Source organism: Schistocerca piceifrons, chromosome 2 (genome assembly GCF_021461385.2).
Source record: "Schistocerca piceifrons isolate TAMUIC-IGC-003096 chromosome 2, iqSchPice1.1, whole genome shotgun sequence".
NCBI classification, from domain to species: domain Eukaryota; kingdom Metazoa; phylum Arthropoda; class Insecta; order Orthoptera; family Acrididae; genus Schistocerca; species Schistocerca piceifrons.
Genome location: NC_060139.1, coordinates 903,145,956 through 903,163,419, shown reverse-complemented (window position 1 = coordinate 903,163,419; position 17,464 = coordinate 903,145,956).

The window sequence follows — 17,464 nt, the reverse complement described above, 5'->3', positions numbered from 1 at the left end:
AGCTAGTTCAAACGACATCCACCAGACGGCCCTGTTGGCCTTCCCCGCCCCCCCCCCCCCCAATTCCCCCTCCCTCTTCCCCTCACCTGGAAATTGATGGGAAAAATATGCAGTCTGTGCTGGAGAGAAAGGATCTGATGATACGAAATTCAAATTAATTTCAATAATATACTTCATTTAATCAGTCTGCGGAACACAAGGCTCCTCCCTAGAGGGAAATAACTCACTTGTGGTACCTCCACTCTTATGATGTCACTTCACAGCCTATTGGTGGATAATGATGCATTTAGATCAAAATCCTGCATCGATCCAGCAACCCATCGGTTCCCTAGAAGTATTGTGACACTTCTGATTGATGTCTTGCAAATTTGGCAGGAAATATCAAAGTGACTGTGTGGAATACTGAAATTTGCGGGAAAAAACACTCTAATATATCCGATTGTGTGCCAGAGCATCCGAGTATGTGCCAGAGCACGATTAAATAAGTATCCTCCTCCACTACCACCAACAATACCCAGCGAAAAAACCTTCCAATTGCATCTTCACACAGATCACAGGACAGAATGCTGGCCGCCTCATGTCTTCCCGCTCGTGTTGGTCGGGGTCGGGAGAGAAGCCCGCACCCTGGGGTTGGCTCGTGACACGCAGACTGGGGTCGCGCTGTTCTCCATATAAGGCATCGGGTGACGACAAGCCTTTGCCCCGTTGTGCCGACAGATAACAGGTGGTGAAAAGACTAGTTTTCTCCTGCCACAAACATCAGACGTGATGTCGTGCTCTGTTTAGAGTGTTACAGGCTGGCAGTGGGAATAACATATCACAAACAACATAGCTAATAAAAATCTAAACATTCCACAAAAGTCGCGAAAAATAAACCGCCTAACAAGAATACCACAAATAGACTATATAACACACATCGCCGCTAAAGTCTCCGAGAAAATACACGGTACTATAAAAATACGGGGTTATTACAAATGATTGAAGGGATTTCACAGCTCTACAATAACTTTATTATTTGAGATATCTTCACAATGCTTTGCACACACATACAAAAACTCAAAAAGTTTTTTTAGGCATTCACAAATGTTCGATATGTGCCCCTTTAGTGATTCGGCAGACATCAAGCCGATAATCAAGTTCCTCCCACACTCGGCGCAGCATGTCCCCATCAATGAGTTCGAAAGCATAGTTGATTCGAGCTCGCAGTTCTGGCACGTTTCTTGGTAGAGGAGGTTTAAACACTGAATCTTTCATATAACCCCACAGAAAGAAATCGCATGGGGTTAAGTCGGGAGAGCGTGGAGGCCATGACATGAATTGCTGATCATGATCTCCACCACGACCGATCCATCGGTTTTCCAATCTCCTGTTTAAAAAAATGCTTCTGCTTTAGCCTTTCCCGTAAGATTTTCCAAACCGTCGGCTGTTGTACGTTTAGCTCCCTGCTTGCTTTATTCGTCGACTTCCGCGGGCTACGCATGAAACTTGCCCGCACGCGTTCAACCGTTTCTTCGCTCACTGCAGGCCGACCCGTTGATTTCCCCTTACAGAGGCATCCAGAAGCTTTAAACTGCGTATACCATCGCCGAATGGAGTTAGCAGTTGGTGGATCTTTGTTGAACTTCGTCCTGAAGTGTCGTTGCACTGTTATGATTGACTGGTGTGAGTGCATTTCAAGCACGACATACGCTTTCTTGGCTCCTGTCGCCATTTTGTCTCACTGCGCTCTCGAGCGCTCTGGCGGCAGAAACCTGAAGTGCGGCTTCATCCGAACAAAACTTTATGAGTTTTTCTATGTATCTGCAGTGTGCCGTGACCATATGTCAATGAATGGAGCTACAGTGAATTTATGAAATCGCTTCAATCATTTGTAATAGCCCTGTACCTCCCTTACTGCACTTCGCTACAACATTTCTACTTCCACGGTGTCCGAAAGCCATGTGACCAGATCCGCAGACAACTAACGAATAATTCCAGCGCCCCAAGCAAAATCGGTGGGAACTACTGATTGGTGATAATATCATAAAGAATGCAATGATCAGTCCTCATGTATACAGACAGACGAAAGCAAATCAAGTAATTAAATTTCAAAAACACTCGCCATGCATCGGGGGTCTTGTATGCAGAGATGTTTAAGAACACTAGCACCTCCACGCGTTGCCCGAAACACAGGCGATCACGAAGACGGCCAAACGCATACTGAGCAGTAGTTCGTTATTCACCTATCGAACGGTCGCCTCCAGCGCCGCCAACTGAACAGTCTAGCGGGGGGGGAGCAGATGTCGGTGTCCCATGATATTTGATACCCCAAGTGACTACTTTCTGTTTGTGTGTGAACCATCATGTCCAAACTTACAGACGGAGGTTTTCATCCATCCTCAGGATACAGTGTTCATATTGGCTAATGATGGGGTAAAGGGAAACGTCCGTGATTACAGTATAAAAGTGGGCGAGAAATAGTACATTTGTGCTACCCTATTAAATTAATACTCCAACAATTTACAGCAGTCAAATAGAACAATTAAAACACTGACCACAACCTTAAGATAATCCTTCTACGTAACAAAATGTATTTTCAACGTTTGAGAATCGCACGCAAACATTATGCAAATCAAGTAATTAAATTTACATCACAAATAGATTGTAGCGCTAAATATACCCGAGGTCTTGTATGCACCGACGTTTGAGAACACAAGCACCTTCCTCCACCACAACCTTTCAATGAAAAATATCTGCAAGAAAAACACCTTCCACACTCGCAGTGGCGAATCGCGCGCCAACCGCCGATTGCCGGAGAGCCGCAGCCAAGATGGACACGCCGGCAATTGCGGCTGTACAAGACGCTAAAGGGTCGGAAAGCATGAGAAATCGGTTGGAAACTTTCCTCATGTCAGCACGTTGTAGGTGTCGCAACCGGCGCCAACCTTGTGTGAGTGCTCTGAAAAGCTAATAATTTGCATATCAGAGCATCTTCTTCCTGTCGGTTAAATTTCGCGTCTGTAGCACGTCATCTTAGTGGTGCAGCAATTTTAATGGCCAGTGGTGTATAGAAGTAGTGGAGGGGTCGTGACAGTCATGCTTCCTACGTAGCCCTCGCCTCACACCTACGGTAGTTGCGGAGTGCGGACGCAGAGCGCATGAACAGACGCATATGCAGAGGTCACGTGACGCCGGCGGCAGCGGGTGACGCGACTGCACGCCCGCACGCCGCCCGCCTGTGGCGGCCGCCTTGGCGACCCAAACCTGCCCTGGGCTGGCGCCGGCCCTCGCAGATCCGGCTCCCCGCCATAATTAACTCTTGCCTGCCTCCATTAATTTTTCATCACCTCGGCCAGAATTCAATTTGTCAGCCGGCCCCGTCCTCTTCGACGATGGTGGTCTTCCGCCGACTAATGCTCTGCGGTTTCCTCCACCAAGGACCTAAAGACCGGAGTATTTCATTTTTATTTTGCCCGTTTATCAGTAATTAATGCAAATTACGCTAATAACGAGACGTTCCAACAAATCGAACGATTACTTTTTCTTGTGTGAATCGTTCCATAAAACAAAGTCCCCTTCTCAGTGGCAATAGCTACCTTACGTCGTACTGCCCGTCGTTGTGTACCCGTGTGTACCAGCGTGTGTATGTGTGTACAGAAGGTGAAAAAGTAGTTCTGTAGGTGTGAATGTCACAGTTCCTTTATATCACAATCATTGAAAAACATCAAACTGTGTTTTTGTTCGATTATTATCTTTTTGAAACTTCCTACCAGATTAAAACTGTGTGCCGGGCCGAGACTTGAACTCGAGACCTTAGCCTTTCGCGAGAAAGTACTCTACCAACTTAGCTACCCAAGCACGACTCACGCCCCGTTCGCAGGAGAGCTTCTGTGAAGTTTGGAAGGTAGGAGACGAGGTACTGGCAGAAGTAAAGCTGTAAGGACTGGGCGTGAGTCGTGCTTGGGTAGCTCAGTTGGTGCCGGCACGGTAACTCAGCGTGTTCGGTCAGAGGGTTAGCTGCCCTCTGCAATAAAAAAACTGAGTGAATGGATCAATAACGAACTTCAACGGGCGTCTGGGGACGTCCGCCATGAACAATGGCAACGAACTATAACGAACAAAATGAGATTATAAAAAAGAAAAAGTGGTAGAGAACTTGCCCGCGAAAGGCTAAGGTCCCGAGTTCGAGTCTCGGCCCGGCACACAGTTTTAATCTGCCAGGAAGTTTCATATCAGCGCACACTCCGCTGTAGAGTGAAAATTTCATTCTATTATCTTTTTATTTCGAACACGTTTCCGGAAAATTAGTCCATCGTCAGAAAAGAAGTGACGAGCGTCCACAATAGACAGGAGTGATTAGGAATGCAAACATTAGAAAAGAAATTATACTACGAACACACACAGAATACTTGGTCGTGATAAAACACTTCAATCCAGTGTCTCATGAATATTTCCGCTTTTTGATTTCATTAATTTAAAATCATTTTTGTAACCATATGTATTTATGAATTTTGTCAATAATTTATGTTTATGAAAATGCATTGTATGCTGAAAGAAAACGGTGGCATGTCAGAGAAATTTACATTCTACGTAACACAAAGAATACCTTTACTGTCGCAATAACATTCTTGAAATTTATTGAAACATTTTAACGTGTTTCTTTTGTAAAGTCAGCGGTTATAAGAAATGATAAAAATTTTTATAATAAAACGGTTCCGACCGCATAAAGATGTTTATTTATTTACCGGTGATCGGTTTCAATCACTCTTCTGGTCATCATCAGACCGCTTACTCCATGGGAGTCTGCTGAAGCTGGTGATGTGCAGACGCCACTCTAGGAGGTTATATGCCTCCTAGTGTGACGCCTGCTCCTCGTCAACTTAGTTAACATCAGGATTGGTGATTATGAATTAGATGAAGGTATGGAATTCTGCTACCTATGCAGCAAAGTAACCCATGTCGGAAGAAGCAAGGAACACATAAAAAGCAGACTACCACTGGCAGAATGGGCATTCCTGGCAAAGAGAAGTCTATTAATATCAAACACAGGCCTTAATTTGAGCATGAAATTTCTGAGAATGTACGTTTGGAGCACAGTAGTGTATGGTACTGAAACGTGTACTGTGATAAACCAGAAGAGAAGAGAACTGAAGCATTTGAGATGAGCTGCTACAGGAGAATGTTGACAATTAGGTAGACTGATAAGGTGAGGAATGAGGAGCTTCTCTGGAGAATTTGTGAGGAAAGAAATATGTGGAAAATGCTGACAAGAAGAAGGGACGGTATAGTAGGGGACATCTTTTAAGACATCACGGAAAAACTTCCATGGTACTACATGGGGCTGTAGAGGGTATAAACTGTTGGAGATGAAGTGGTTGACACAGTAGAGGACTTCGTGGTGTGTCGCGTCAAACCAATCGAACCAGTCAGAAGACTGACTGGTGTCTTTAGAAAAGAAAGCTGATTTATTTTTAGAAATAGTGTTATAATAATGTATAATAAATAATATAATAATAAATGTTATAATAAAAATAATTAATAACATATAGTAAAAAACATATCAGTGATCTCACACGTATATGAGCACAGTACACCGTCACAAAATTATTCTGGAAATAACGAAGAGCACTCTAGTGTCGGACGCCGCAGAGGTTGAAAGGCCGCCAGAGGAAATGGACGTAGATGACCATTAGGGGACACCACATCCTATCAGCGCCGTACTCGCACGGCGAGAGCGCCACGTGAATACGGCGGCCAAGTGCGTTCCCCGTGGCCGGTATATAGACGGACGCCCACCGCACAGCTGTTCAAACTGCTCCCGCACCCTCACAGGAGGCCGCTGCAAGTCTGGATGTAATGACGCTCCTCCTCCAGGTATTTCGGGAGCTTCTCAAGGACATCCACCGGCAATTCATCACCGCCGTCACTGCAGCCGTTCAGGCGCTCTCCATCGGACCTCTGACCACCCAGCATGGACCATAGTCAACGAGGTGTCACTGTATGTGTGTAGAATGCCCAGGGCATCAGCAACCAAGATTGTGAATTTCGGTAGCTGCAAGGGGATGAGGCCGTCGATGTTTGTCTGATATCTGAGACATTCCTCGATTTCATGTTCGTGCAGTCAGTTATGTGTGTTATCAGACTGACAGACCCACACATGGCGGTGGTAAAGCTATCTATGTCCGAACATCGCTGATACACCATCAAATTCAGCTCCCACCACTGCATGCACTGGAGGCCACAGCAGTCGCCATTGAAACATCGCATGTGCACATCACGTTTGTGTCAGTCTACCGCCAGCCCAGCCGACTATTGCTCCTGGAGGTCATTGAGGCGATTTTAACGCCAAGCACGCTGAGAGGCATTCCCATGTCACTAACCAACCTGGGAGAAAACTTTTACAAGCAGCCCAACGGTGGAAAGCTATTTCCCCGGCCCCTGTGAAGCCACCCACTTTCCCAACAACAGTGGGCATTCGGACGTACGTGACATCGTTGTCGTCAAGGGGATGCCCTATGTTATCGCATCCAGCAACGACCTGGTTATTTCTGACATCGATATTGATGCCCAGCCAGTGATAAGACGAGGAATCCAGACCCGGAAAACCGACTTGACCCGCTATCAGAAGCTGTTCGAGGAGAGCCTCCATGATGCGCCTGCAGCTGATGGTGTCGGCGTCGACGGCTGTGCCCAGTTCCTACAGGACTGTGCTCTAGAGGCGGAGCGCCGTGCCACACCGCAGCGGCAGTCTCAACCGCCTGAGAGATCCCGACAGCTACCACCACATCTCTTGGAAGCAATAACGGACAAAAATCGCCTGTTTCGCGAATGGCAGCTGACGTGAAACGCAGCAACGAAGAGGGCTGTGAACAGGATGAGGACTGAGATTAAGGTAGCAGTTGCTGACCACCGCCATCAGGAATGGTCCAACCAACTGGCCATTCTTCGAGTCGATGACGGTACTACCTGGAAAGCCACCCAGCTCTTCCTACGTCGCCACTGCAGGTCGATCGCCACATCGTCAGTAGCCCTGCGGACAAGGCAAATGCCATTTTGACGCCTTTGAGCGAAATTTTCGACCCATCATGGACCCTGTGGGCCCAGACCACATTCTCCTGGTTGAACAACGTCTCCTGATGTTTCTCAATGCCCCTGTGGGTGACGATCAAACTGAAGAGGTAGACGGTGCCGAAGTCTCTTAGGAACTTCACAAGCTCGATAAACGCAAGGCTGGAGGATCTAACCAGCTTACCAATGACATGGTTCGAATAATGCCACAGGCGGCTACCAAACACCTGGCTCGGCTCCTCAGTGCCGTCCTCTGTACTGGGCACTAACCACAGGGCTGGAAACATGCCGAGGTCGTCCCTGACTGGAAGCCCAGGAAGGACCTGCGTCTGCCTGGGAGTTACAAGCCAATCAGTTTGGTGCCAGCGGTCAGCAAAGTTTTTGAACGAGTCTGTCTCGGACACCTCCTGCACCACATGCGGGAAGAACATTTCCTGTCGGACGAGCCATGTGACTTTCGCCCAGGTCACGCTACAACGCACCAACACCTTAGCATCATTGAAGGCCGGGTGGTGTGGCCTAACGGTTCTAGGCGCTTCAGTTTGGAATCGCGCGACCGCTACGGTCGCAGGTTCAAATCCTGCCTCGGGCATGGATGAGTGTGGTGTCCTTAGGTTAGTTAGGTTGAAGTAGTTCTAAGTTCTAGAGGACTGATGACGTCAGATGTTAAGTCCCATAGTGCTTTGAACTATTTGAACCATCATCGAAGAAGCCCTTGATGCCATTGAACGTCGGTAGTATTTTGGGGGAGTGTTACTGGATGTTTCACAGTGTTTGACTCTGTATGGAACGAGGGACTCCTCTATAAGCTCCTGGACCTCGGCGTACCCCTCGTTTATGAAATATTAACTCACTGGCAGAAGTTTCCACGTTAGGACTGAAGACCTGTCGACAGGCCACTGTGTCAGTGCCAGAGTTCCCCAAGGCTCCGTACTTGGCCCCATACTGTGTATTCTCTACACCTCTGATGTTGCTAGGATGGGCAGAGTGCACCTCGCCCTCTATGGCTGATGACACAGCACTCTTTACGAGAAGTATGAACGCTGCATTACTACACCGTCGAATGTAAGAAGTGGCCGACACCCTCGGTCAGTGGGCGAGGAGATGCTAATTTAACTTCAGTGGAGCTAAGAAATACATCCTAACCAACCTTCCACGGATTACCATCAGGGGAACCACAGTAGCTTGGGGCACTACAGTACCTGGGGGTAACACTGGACTGGAGGCTAATGTGGAGACAACATGTGAACGAGGTCGTCGGAAAGGCAGGTGGTCGATTGACCCAACTGTACCATTCCTAAACCCATCGACGACACTCCCTCCAGAACTAGTAGTAGTGGCGCTCTACATCACACACATCTGACCAATCTTCGACTATGCCGCAGTGGTTTGGGCCAACGCAATGGCTTCAGAACCGGGCTCTGTGGCTGACGATACATCTGCCTTGGGGCTACTCATCGGCTGACCTCATTCAGGTTTCCAATATACCTACCATCAGAGACACGTTCCGCCAAGTGATCGGCTCTTTTATGAGAAGACCGCCCAGTCACCGAATCGACATATCCGCACAATGGGCAGTCGGGTGCAGCGTCTCAATGCTAACAGATAGCCTCACCTGCTTCGTGACGGTAAAGTCACAAGTACCTCTGGACGACACTGTTCACGTCGAAGTTAGGACACCATCAAGATGTCAGGCTGATACTGCCTCTATCGTCAGTTTGGTGGCATAGCTCACAAGCTTGAACGACACCGGAGAACAGGGACCCATCTATCTGTGTGATGCAGCAGCAACAGGACAGCTGTTCAATTCATTGCTCGCGCTTGAATTATCGAAGCGATCTTTTTGTACTAGAACTGTTTGATCACCATGTTTCTTGTCACCCGATTACATCCGTTGTGACGAAGGTTTCGTTCAGCGCCTCGTTGTCGTCTATAGTTGAGTCGGCGTCCAGTTGATGCCTGACAGTTGCAGTGGGTGAGACACGATTTTGTTAACGTCTCTACGGCAACGCCTCAATGTTGTCTCAGCTCTGTAGACGGTTACTGTTTTCACCTACAGCCGGTAGCGCTTCGCAGTTGAAAGCTGGCAACAGTGCAACGGGCTGTTAGGGATCTGCTTACGCCGTCTCGATTATAGGTTGTTTCTCATTGTCCTGATTTGTTGCTTAGCCCGCATTCTGTCTGTCGCATTCTGTGAGTTACTCTTCCGCAGGCGGATCTCCTGTCTGGCAACTTCCTTCGTGTCTCCCTTTTTTTTATGAAGCTCCGACATGCGCACCGATATCCGACTTCGACGGATATAGCAAATAATGTGTGGCCCAATTTTATTCAAGCTGTTTGCTAATCAAGAAGAGTCTGATTTCAGTAACGAATTTCGTAATAAGCGTTGCACCGCATCGCAAGCAACTCGTCGCAAAGTAATTCACGATTATTATGAACATCATTGGTTTCCAAATTAACGTTCTTGGTGTTCATGTTACATGCGCTTTTACATCTAAGCTCGAATGAGTACATTTTGTTCAGATGCTGCATTATCGTTCTTGCGCAGTATTTGCGCGATTTCAAAATCGTTCAGTTGTTCGCCAAATTCAACTTTGCTCGTTTTTGAGTGGGCGACCATTATTATTGTGCAGTCTAAATTCATTAAAATAATTTTTGCTATGCGAAATTACGGCTATCTGAAGTGAATCTTTACTATTTTTTACATTCGATCATTTTTGTACATAGTAAACACTCCCGCGATAACGATCATGTGTAACTACCTATATTCTATCGGTAAACTTTGATCTTCAGGTTCGATGCCTCGTTTCCATTCATCGTGGGACATTAGGTATACGAGTCACAAAAACGTTTCAACACTAGAGGGTGTAGATGCGTTACAGCGACATTAAGTAATTTAACATGTTTGGTGCATAATAGGAGTGGTGAACGCTCAGTTTTAATTTTCTCACCTAATGTTACGATCAAATATTCTGGTTGTGTTGCTACTACCTTCGTCTCCGATATTTGGTTTCCTACGTATTACTCTCCGTTGTGGACGCTAATTAGTTGTACCCTGACGATGACCTAATAAGTCTACAACCGGTTAAAAAGAAACAAGTAGTAGTAGAACAAAAACATAGTTCCTTTCTCAATCTTAAGTAAGAAAATATTCTATCAGAAAGTGACAGAGTTTTTTATTTATTGATCTGGATACTTACAACAATCACATATAGGGGGCTGTTTTTCTGGGCTAATTTCACTGTTGAAATGTTTCGCCACTGATGGCTGGTGGCAACGTCAAGTTTCCAGCTCTGCAGGTGGCGAGTAACAGAACTATGGGAACTTCGTAGCACGACAGGCGAATACACTGGTAATCGGCTGATAAACCATAAAGCATCTTCAGAAGTCAATTAACACTCCCTACCTCTCAGTATATCATCAACGCACTCACACTTTGCGATACTGACGTAACGCATAACAGTTTTGTATCACTGCAAGGTGACAAGTTCTCTGTTATGGCTAGCCAATATTTTCTTTTTGTTAAGTTGGTTCTGGCGACATTTGTTTGTACACCGTTTAAAGTAATGGTGCTGCGTGTTTCCTTGGAATGGATACAGTGGAATACCGTGCCGTAATGGAAGTAATTGTTGGGACGGAAATTCATTTCAAGTTGGTCGAGGTTCTCCCAGCCTGGGACAAGGCTTCCGTTGTAAGGCAACTTTGGCGGCTTGTTCATCTGTTTGGCTGCTCATTTTGTTATGCAGCTTCTTACTTGGGCTCACAAGGAGAAATGTGCTCCGTTAATGGTTCTCCCAACAAAGAAGAATATGATGTGACCTAAGGAAAGTGGGCTGTCAGTGGTTTCATTTTCAGCAGTTAAGAACAGGGTGTCTTCGTAGCCAAAATTATTATTAAGATTATTTAAGAGAAGAACGTGGCAAAACTGGAACCACTGATGGAAATACCGAGAATACGCACAATATAGTATTTTCTGACCGGCGATTGAATGGACAGAACACTACTAAAACCCTGTGTTAGACGAAAGAGTTCTGAACAAAATAAGATCTAGATTTTTTGAGTGTCGGCTAAACGTAAATTCTAAACAGCAATTCACAGATATGTTTAAACCCTTTCAATTTTTTTTTTTTTTTTTTTTTTTTTTTTTTTTTTTTTTTTTTTGCAGAAATTTCTGCGTCTGGTCTTAAACCGACTTCCATGACTGACAAAACACTCAAACTGAGAAAGTCTAAAACAAAATTGTTGTTCATTAAAGGCTGTCAAAAATCACCTGCACTTTCGTCACACACACTTTTATAACTCTCCCATTGTCTTCGTCGCATGCACACTTACAGCTGGTACCACTGTAGTCATACGCATGCTATTCCACTCCGACCACATTCAGTTACATTCAGCTATTCCGCTTGTATTTCCACCAAAGAGGAGCAAAGAGCAATGGTTCAATTTCTTTGGACGGAAGGGTTAAAAGGGTCTGATATTCACTGTAGATTTCCAGTACAGTGGGGGCCAGTACCTGTCACGTAAGTTTATTTGTAGATCAAGATACCTGTATGTCCCTGGATAAGTTTACCACATTATAACAGAGTAGGACGCCCGTCAACGTCGACCACGTACGCCGGCCACTGTGGCCGAGCGGTTCTAGGCGCTTCAGTCCGGAACCGCGCTGCTGCTACGGTCGCAGGTTCGAACCCTGCCTCGGGAACGGATGTGTGTGATGTCCTTAGGTTAGTTAGGTGTAAGTAGATCTAAGTCTAGGGGACTGATGACCTCAAATGTTAAGTCCCATTGTGCTTAGAACCATTTGAACCATTTATTCGACCACGCACGAAAAGATTCTCCAAGCTCAAGAGATGGCTTTGGCGAATAGGCGAGTTACCTTCGGTGTGGTAGAGTTTTATTTGGATATTGGTCATGGTTCTCCCAGTCAAATCATCCACGTTGAGCCCTGCTGCCATAAAGTTTCTGCACATATGGGTATCAAGGCAGCTTACTGAAGAAATGAAAGTCAAATCCTTTGAGGTATGCCAATATTTGCTGACCATGTCAACAGAGAAGACTACTCATTGGAGCCAAAGATAGTCACCGGTGATGAAACTTGAGTTCTCTGCAATGAGCCACCAAAACGCCAGTGGAAAAACGTAGGGTCACCAATGTCAAAAAATTGAAGACTATCATCGGAGGGTTAGGTAATGTTAAGCATTTTTCGGATGCAAATTGGTCTGTCCTGGAAGATTCCATGACAACGCGAACAACAAAAATCAACAAAGAAAACAAGCTAAATCTAGCAATTCGAGGCCTGTCATCAAAGTGTTGCTGGTGCATGACAGTGCCTGTTTGCACACTGGCACACAAAAAATTTAGTTTTTGAGCTGCTGGAACACCCTTCCTTCAACCCAGATCTTGCTCCTTCCGACTTCCATTTATTTGATCATCTCAAGAATGTTTTCCGTGGTCATTGACTTTCCTCAGGTGTGGAAGTGCAGAAAGCGGCGGGTAAGTGTCCTCACGAACAATTGAAAACCTCTTGGCAGCAATACGCAAGGTAACGGATCGCTGGACCAAGTGCATTGGAAATGAAGGACAGTTGTAAAGTTGTAAAGTAATGTACATGTCGAACCACAGTTTTTTGTTAACAACGAAAAGTCACCAATTTTTGGTAATACGTTGTAGAATGAAAATTGTAGATAATTTTCTACGCTTTTCGTAATTAATTTTCCCACTTCTAGGCATCTACAAGTGAAGAATGTCACTCGATATTATTGTTTGAGATGTCCTTACTTATTAGACAAATTTTTATTAGTCGTATGTGAAGAACACTTGGATAGAAAATAAATCGCTTCGCCTTTGCCACGACAGGTGGAGCGGTGGTTCGGTCACTGGACACGCATTCGGGACTAGCTGTTTTCAAGTCCCTATCTGGGCATAGCGATTTGGGTTTTGCGTAGTTTGCAAATTAAGGCAAATGTCGCGATGTTCCTTTCATCAAGGCTGCCACTGATTTTTGTTCCATAGCGAGTGTCCTATACAGTCACACGCCATAGACATTCGTATTTCATTAAGTCATTTGCATCTGTAGATGCATGTTGGCGCATGATATATCGGTAGTCATACACTAACAGCTGGTTAAGCTGCGCCCGGAGAAAAAATTTTGTCTTTCCCTGCGGATGTGATATCTTTGCTAGTATCGATTGTGGATACGTTAGCTTTGTCTCTGGCTTATTGCTGGGCGAATAGAGGATGCTGGGCGTTAGAGTGCGTGTGTGAGTGGCAGCGAACAGAATATACACCCATCCACGCTTGGCTTGCTTTGGGGTGTGGCAGTTGGAGGTTGATGTTGACGGAGGACTTCTGAACCTTCCACTTTGCGCGTACACTGCTGGAAGGCGACAGCCTCGCCTGTAGAGAGTTATCAGTGCTATCATACCGGTTGGGAACCTGACCATTGAAGGAAGCAAGCCTGCTTGGAAAACTAATGTCTGCCCGGATTGAGGACTGCAGTAAAGATCCTTTGATAACAGGTATTAATTTTGTTCATCCTAGCTCCTCTCACGCCTTCTTGGTATTTGCGTCCTTGCTCCAGTGTGGTGTTGTGGGCCAAAGGCACTTATTTCTATTTGTGTTAAATTTGTAAAAATGATATTTTATAGCCACCTTATTGAGCAGTATGGCTGCCTTGCAGTGTGCATAAGAGGCAGTGAACAAAAGCACGGTGAGTCGTTGGCGAGATGTCTGTCCTTTTCTAGATTACCTGCTCTATTGTCTCACGTTTGCCAGCGTTTTAAGGTGTTAAAACAGTGTTCTATATACCTTCTGTTGAGAGTTTCCTGCCTCGTATGTTATCCAGTGTCCTGTATTGTATGAAAGTAGTGTTTATTCAGTTTGTTTTGGTGGTGTTTTCGCTGATTGTTAAACTTACTTTATGTATGGGCTCTGAATTTCATTTTGTTTGATTCTGTGTGTATGTTGCACGATGCATTTACCAATACTTAAAGCTTTTTGTCATGGAAATCACTGTATGACGTTATTAATGCTGTGTCACCACCAAACAGATTTGGTAATACATTTTTTAAAAGAGATTTATTTGCCGAGACAGTTAGCCAGCTGAGTGCATTAAACTAATATTATTTGCTACTAGTTACATTTTTTAACTGGTTTTCCGCCTGTTAATTATTTGTTCAAATGTGTGTGAAATCTTATGGGACTTAACTGCTAAGGTCATCAGTCCCTAAGCTTACCCACTACTTAACCTAAATTATCCTAAGGACAAACACATACACCCATGCCCGAGGGAGGACTCGAACCTCCGCCGGGATCAGCTGCACAGTCCATGACTGCAGCGCCTTAGACCATAATTATTTGTCAGTTTTTTATTTTGTAATGCAGTCTACTAGGCTTTGCCCAGTCTGTCTGTGTATTTGAGAGGCTACTGCCGTTGTTTGGTGGTCCTGAGGTTATGCGTTGGTCTTGCCTAAAGGCGCCCTTTAGCCTACTACATTTCTTGGCCGCTGGTCTGTAGGAAATTGTTGTATAATCAGTTATGGAGTTCTCGTGTTTTCACCAAATTTCAGGGGAAATCCTAAGGACTTTCTCCAATTGTAAAGCTTGTTTACGTGGCCGCCGGCCTCGAATTTAGTGGATGTCTTTCTTTTAAAATGCTATTAAAGTTGTTTGTAAGATAAATTTTAAGATTTGGTTCTATATTTTCAGTTTTAGCGTTTACGTTGTTAATTTGTAACTGTTCTTGGTATTATCACTACAACCATTTACTTCATTGTGATAAGCCGTTGGTTAAGCTGCTACGAATAATTTTGGATTTGCCTTGTGCCGTTGCCTTGTTAAATACACTGTACTTTATTGTACTGCACCTACTAGTAACTAACTTCTGTTTTTGTGGATTACTGATGAAACATACCTTTCCTTGGGCTTAAGTCGATTCAGCAGTTGCTAAGTTTGTCAAACAATTTAACGGCTACTGTTGGGTATTTGCAGTTTAATTTCCTCTGACATATAATTCATTTGTACTGCAACTGCGGGAGACACTTGTCATTTAGACTTAAGCCTACACTTTGTTTGTGGTCCCAGTACCTTTCTGTTTCCCAACTAGCTCCCTACGGCTTCACTTCGCCTGCTGGCAGTGTTTCATCCATCGTCGTTGTCAGCGCTGTACGCAAACTAAGTGTAAGACTTGGGTTGTTGCAGCTGATAAGTGCAGTTGATCGATAGTTTTCGTAGTATGTGTGCGCATCGATATCTGTGTCATACACACTGTCCTGTCAGTTATTGTTTCAGAAAGGATGTTAGTAATTAGATTAACTAATCGTGTCAATATTTTCGGCTAAGTTAAAGTTTCAGCGTGAAAGAATTTCTCGAAAGTGGTTTCATGTAGTCATTTTTCAGACAACGTATTTTCCATAATGGTGTTCGTGTAACAAGGGAGATAATAGGAAGTTTGTTACCTGTAACTGAATGCTCTAACTTACAGCTTTCCTTGTCCGCTTCATTGTCCAGTCCCAATCATTTTACAGTAGCGAAGAGTAGATTTTTTGATAGTTTCAGCAATTACGGTAGTCTTTTTGAGCTGTCGTGTACAATTCTACGCCTCTTTAATGACGTAATCCGACTATTGCCAACGTCTATTAAGTATAAGTTTGTCGGCGACGGCCTAATTTATAATAATACTAGCCTATCTACGTTTCGCGTAAGCTCTAACTGCTCATGTAACCACCTTTAGGTTAGTATACGAGATGTTTAGAAACAGTCTGAAAAGCTTGTAAGATTGTTGCAGGTGTCTGTGAAATAATTTTTAAGGAAAAAATTCTATACTTGTACCGTTTCCAAGTTAATTAGCACTTAAGTTGGCCAATCGGGCCATTGCGCTCACAAAATCAAGCGGCCCTCCAGATTCAATTAGTGCCAGTTGTTCTCATAGCGCAGACGGTAGCGCACGAAACTGTTCAGACATTGGCTCGGGTTCGATCCTTACTAGCCATGTCCATTTTTTGTATCGCTCTCTTGTTCGGTTTGGAAAACAAAACGAAGACACTTTTGGCGTTACCACCTCTGGTGGGTCGCTCGAATTTACGCAGGCAACGCACTAACTGGCTAACTTCAATGCTAATTAACTCTGAAACGGCGCAACGTAACGAATTTTTTTCTTGGCAATTATTTCTTAGCAGAACCTACCCTGGAACACTCTTACAAGGTTTCCAGGCAGTTTCTGACCGCCCTGTATAGTACGTAGCTTAGTCTAAATGGCCCTCAGTTCACCTGTAGAAATATTTTGGGTGTTTTGCGTCAATATTTCTCTGCTTCTGTATTCTTCTTGAACATAAATATAAAATGGTTAAACAGGTTAACGAATAACTTGGTCCATGCCAACGTATTTTGATTCACGGTCTATTTTAAGAGCCGGCCGGAGTGGCCGAGCGGTTCTAGGCGCTACAGTCTGGAACCGCGCGACCGCTGCGGTCGCAGGTTCGAATCCTGCTTCGGGCATGGATGTGTGTGATGTCCTTAGGTTAGTTAGGTTTAAGTAGTTCTAAGTTCTAGGGGACTTATGACCTCAGCAGTTGAGTCCCATAGTGCTCAGAGCCATTTGAACTAGGTTAGTTAGGTTTAAGTAATTCTAAGTTCTAGGGGACTTATGACCTCAGCAGTTGAGTCCCATAGTGCTCAGAGCCATTTGAACCATTTTCTATTTTAAGAAATATGTTGCAAAAATGTGAGCGCACTTCTGTCTTCGTCCGCTCAGCTTCACAACACCCCATGAAAACCAACTGGCTCTGCGTTATTTCATTTATTCCTTTATTTTAAGACAGATAAAAATGAAACAGCGGCAGAGATAAAATTTCTGAAGTGAGCGCCTAATCGTTAACAAAGAATACTTAACGAGGAAAATAGAAACGAAAACGTTAAGTAAAACGACGTAACGCAAAAAATTACGTCGCAGTCAGGTGAGGTGTGGTATGTTACACATTTGTAATCGATTTAGAGTATTCACTGATACCGAAACCGGCGCTAACCGCGTAAGCATCTCTGACAGAGCGGAGCACTGCCAAAGATATCCGCTACGTGAGATACAATATCCCATCTTTGGAACACGTACGAAGTTGCCAGAAGCGTATAACATCGCTTCTTTCTTTTTACTTTGATTTTTTTAATATTTTTCTTTTACGTACATAAGGCGTCCCAAAAAAACACCTACAAAATTTTGGGACAGTATACCAAAACAAAAAAAGCTAGGGCTCTAAAATGCGTACCTTAAGACCTTAAGAACTATGACAAACTTGTTCAGTAGAAGAGATGCGATGCACACTATCAAAGACGAACAACTGAGCATGTGGCCTTTCATCTTTGGTTTGGGACGAGGACTATTATCAACAAATTTATATCGTCGAGGACAGGGGTCTCGGAACAA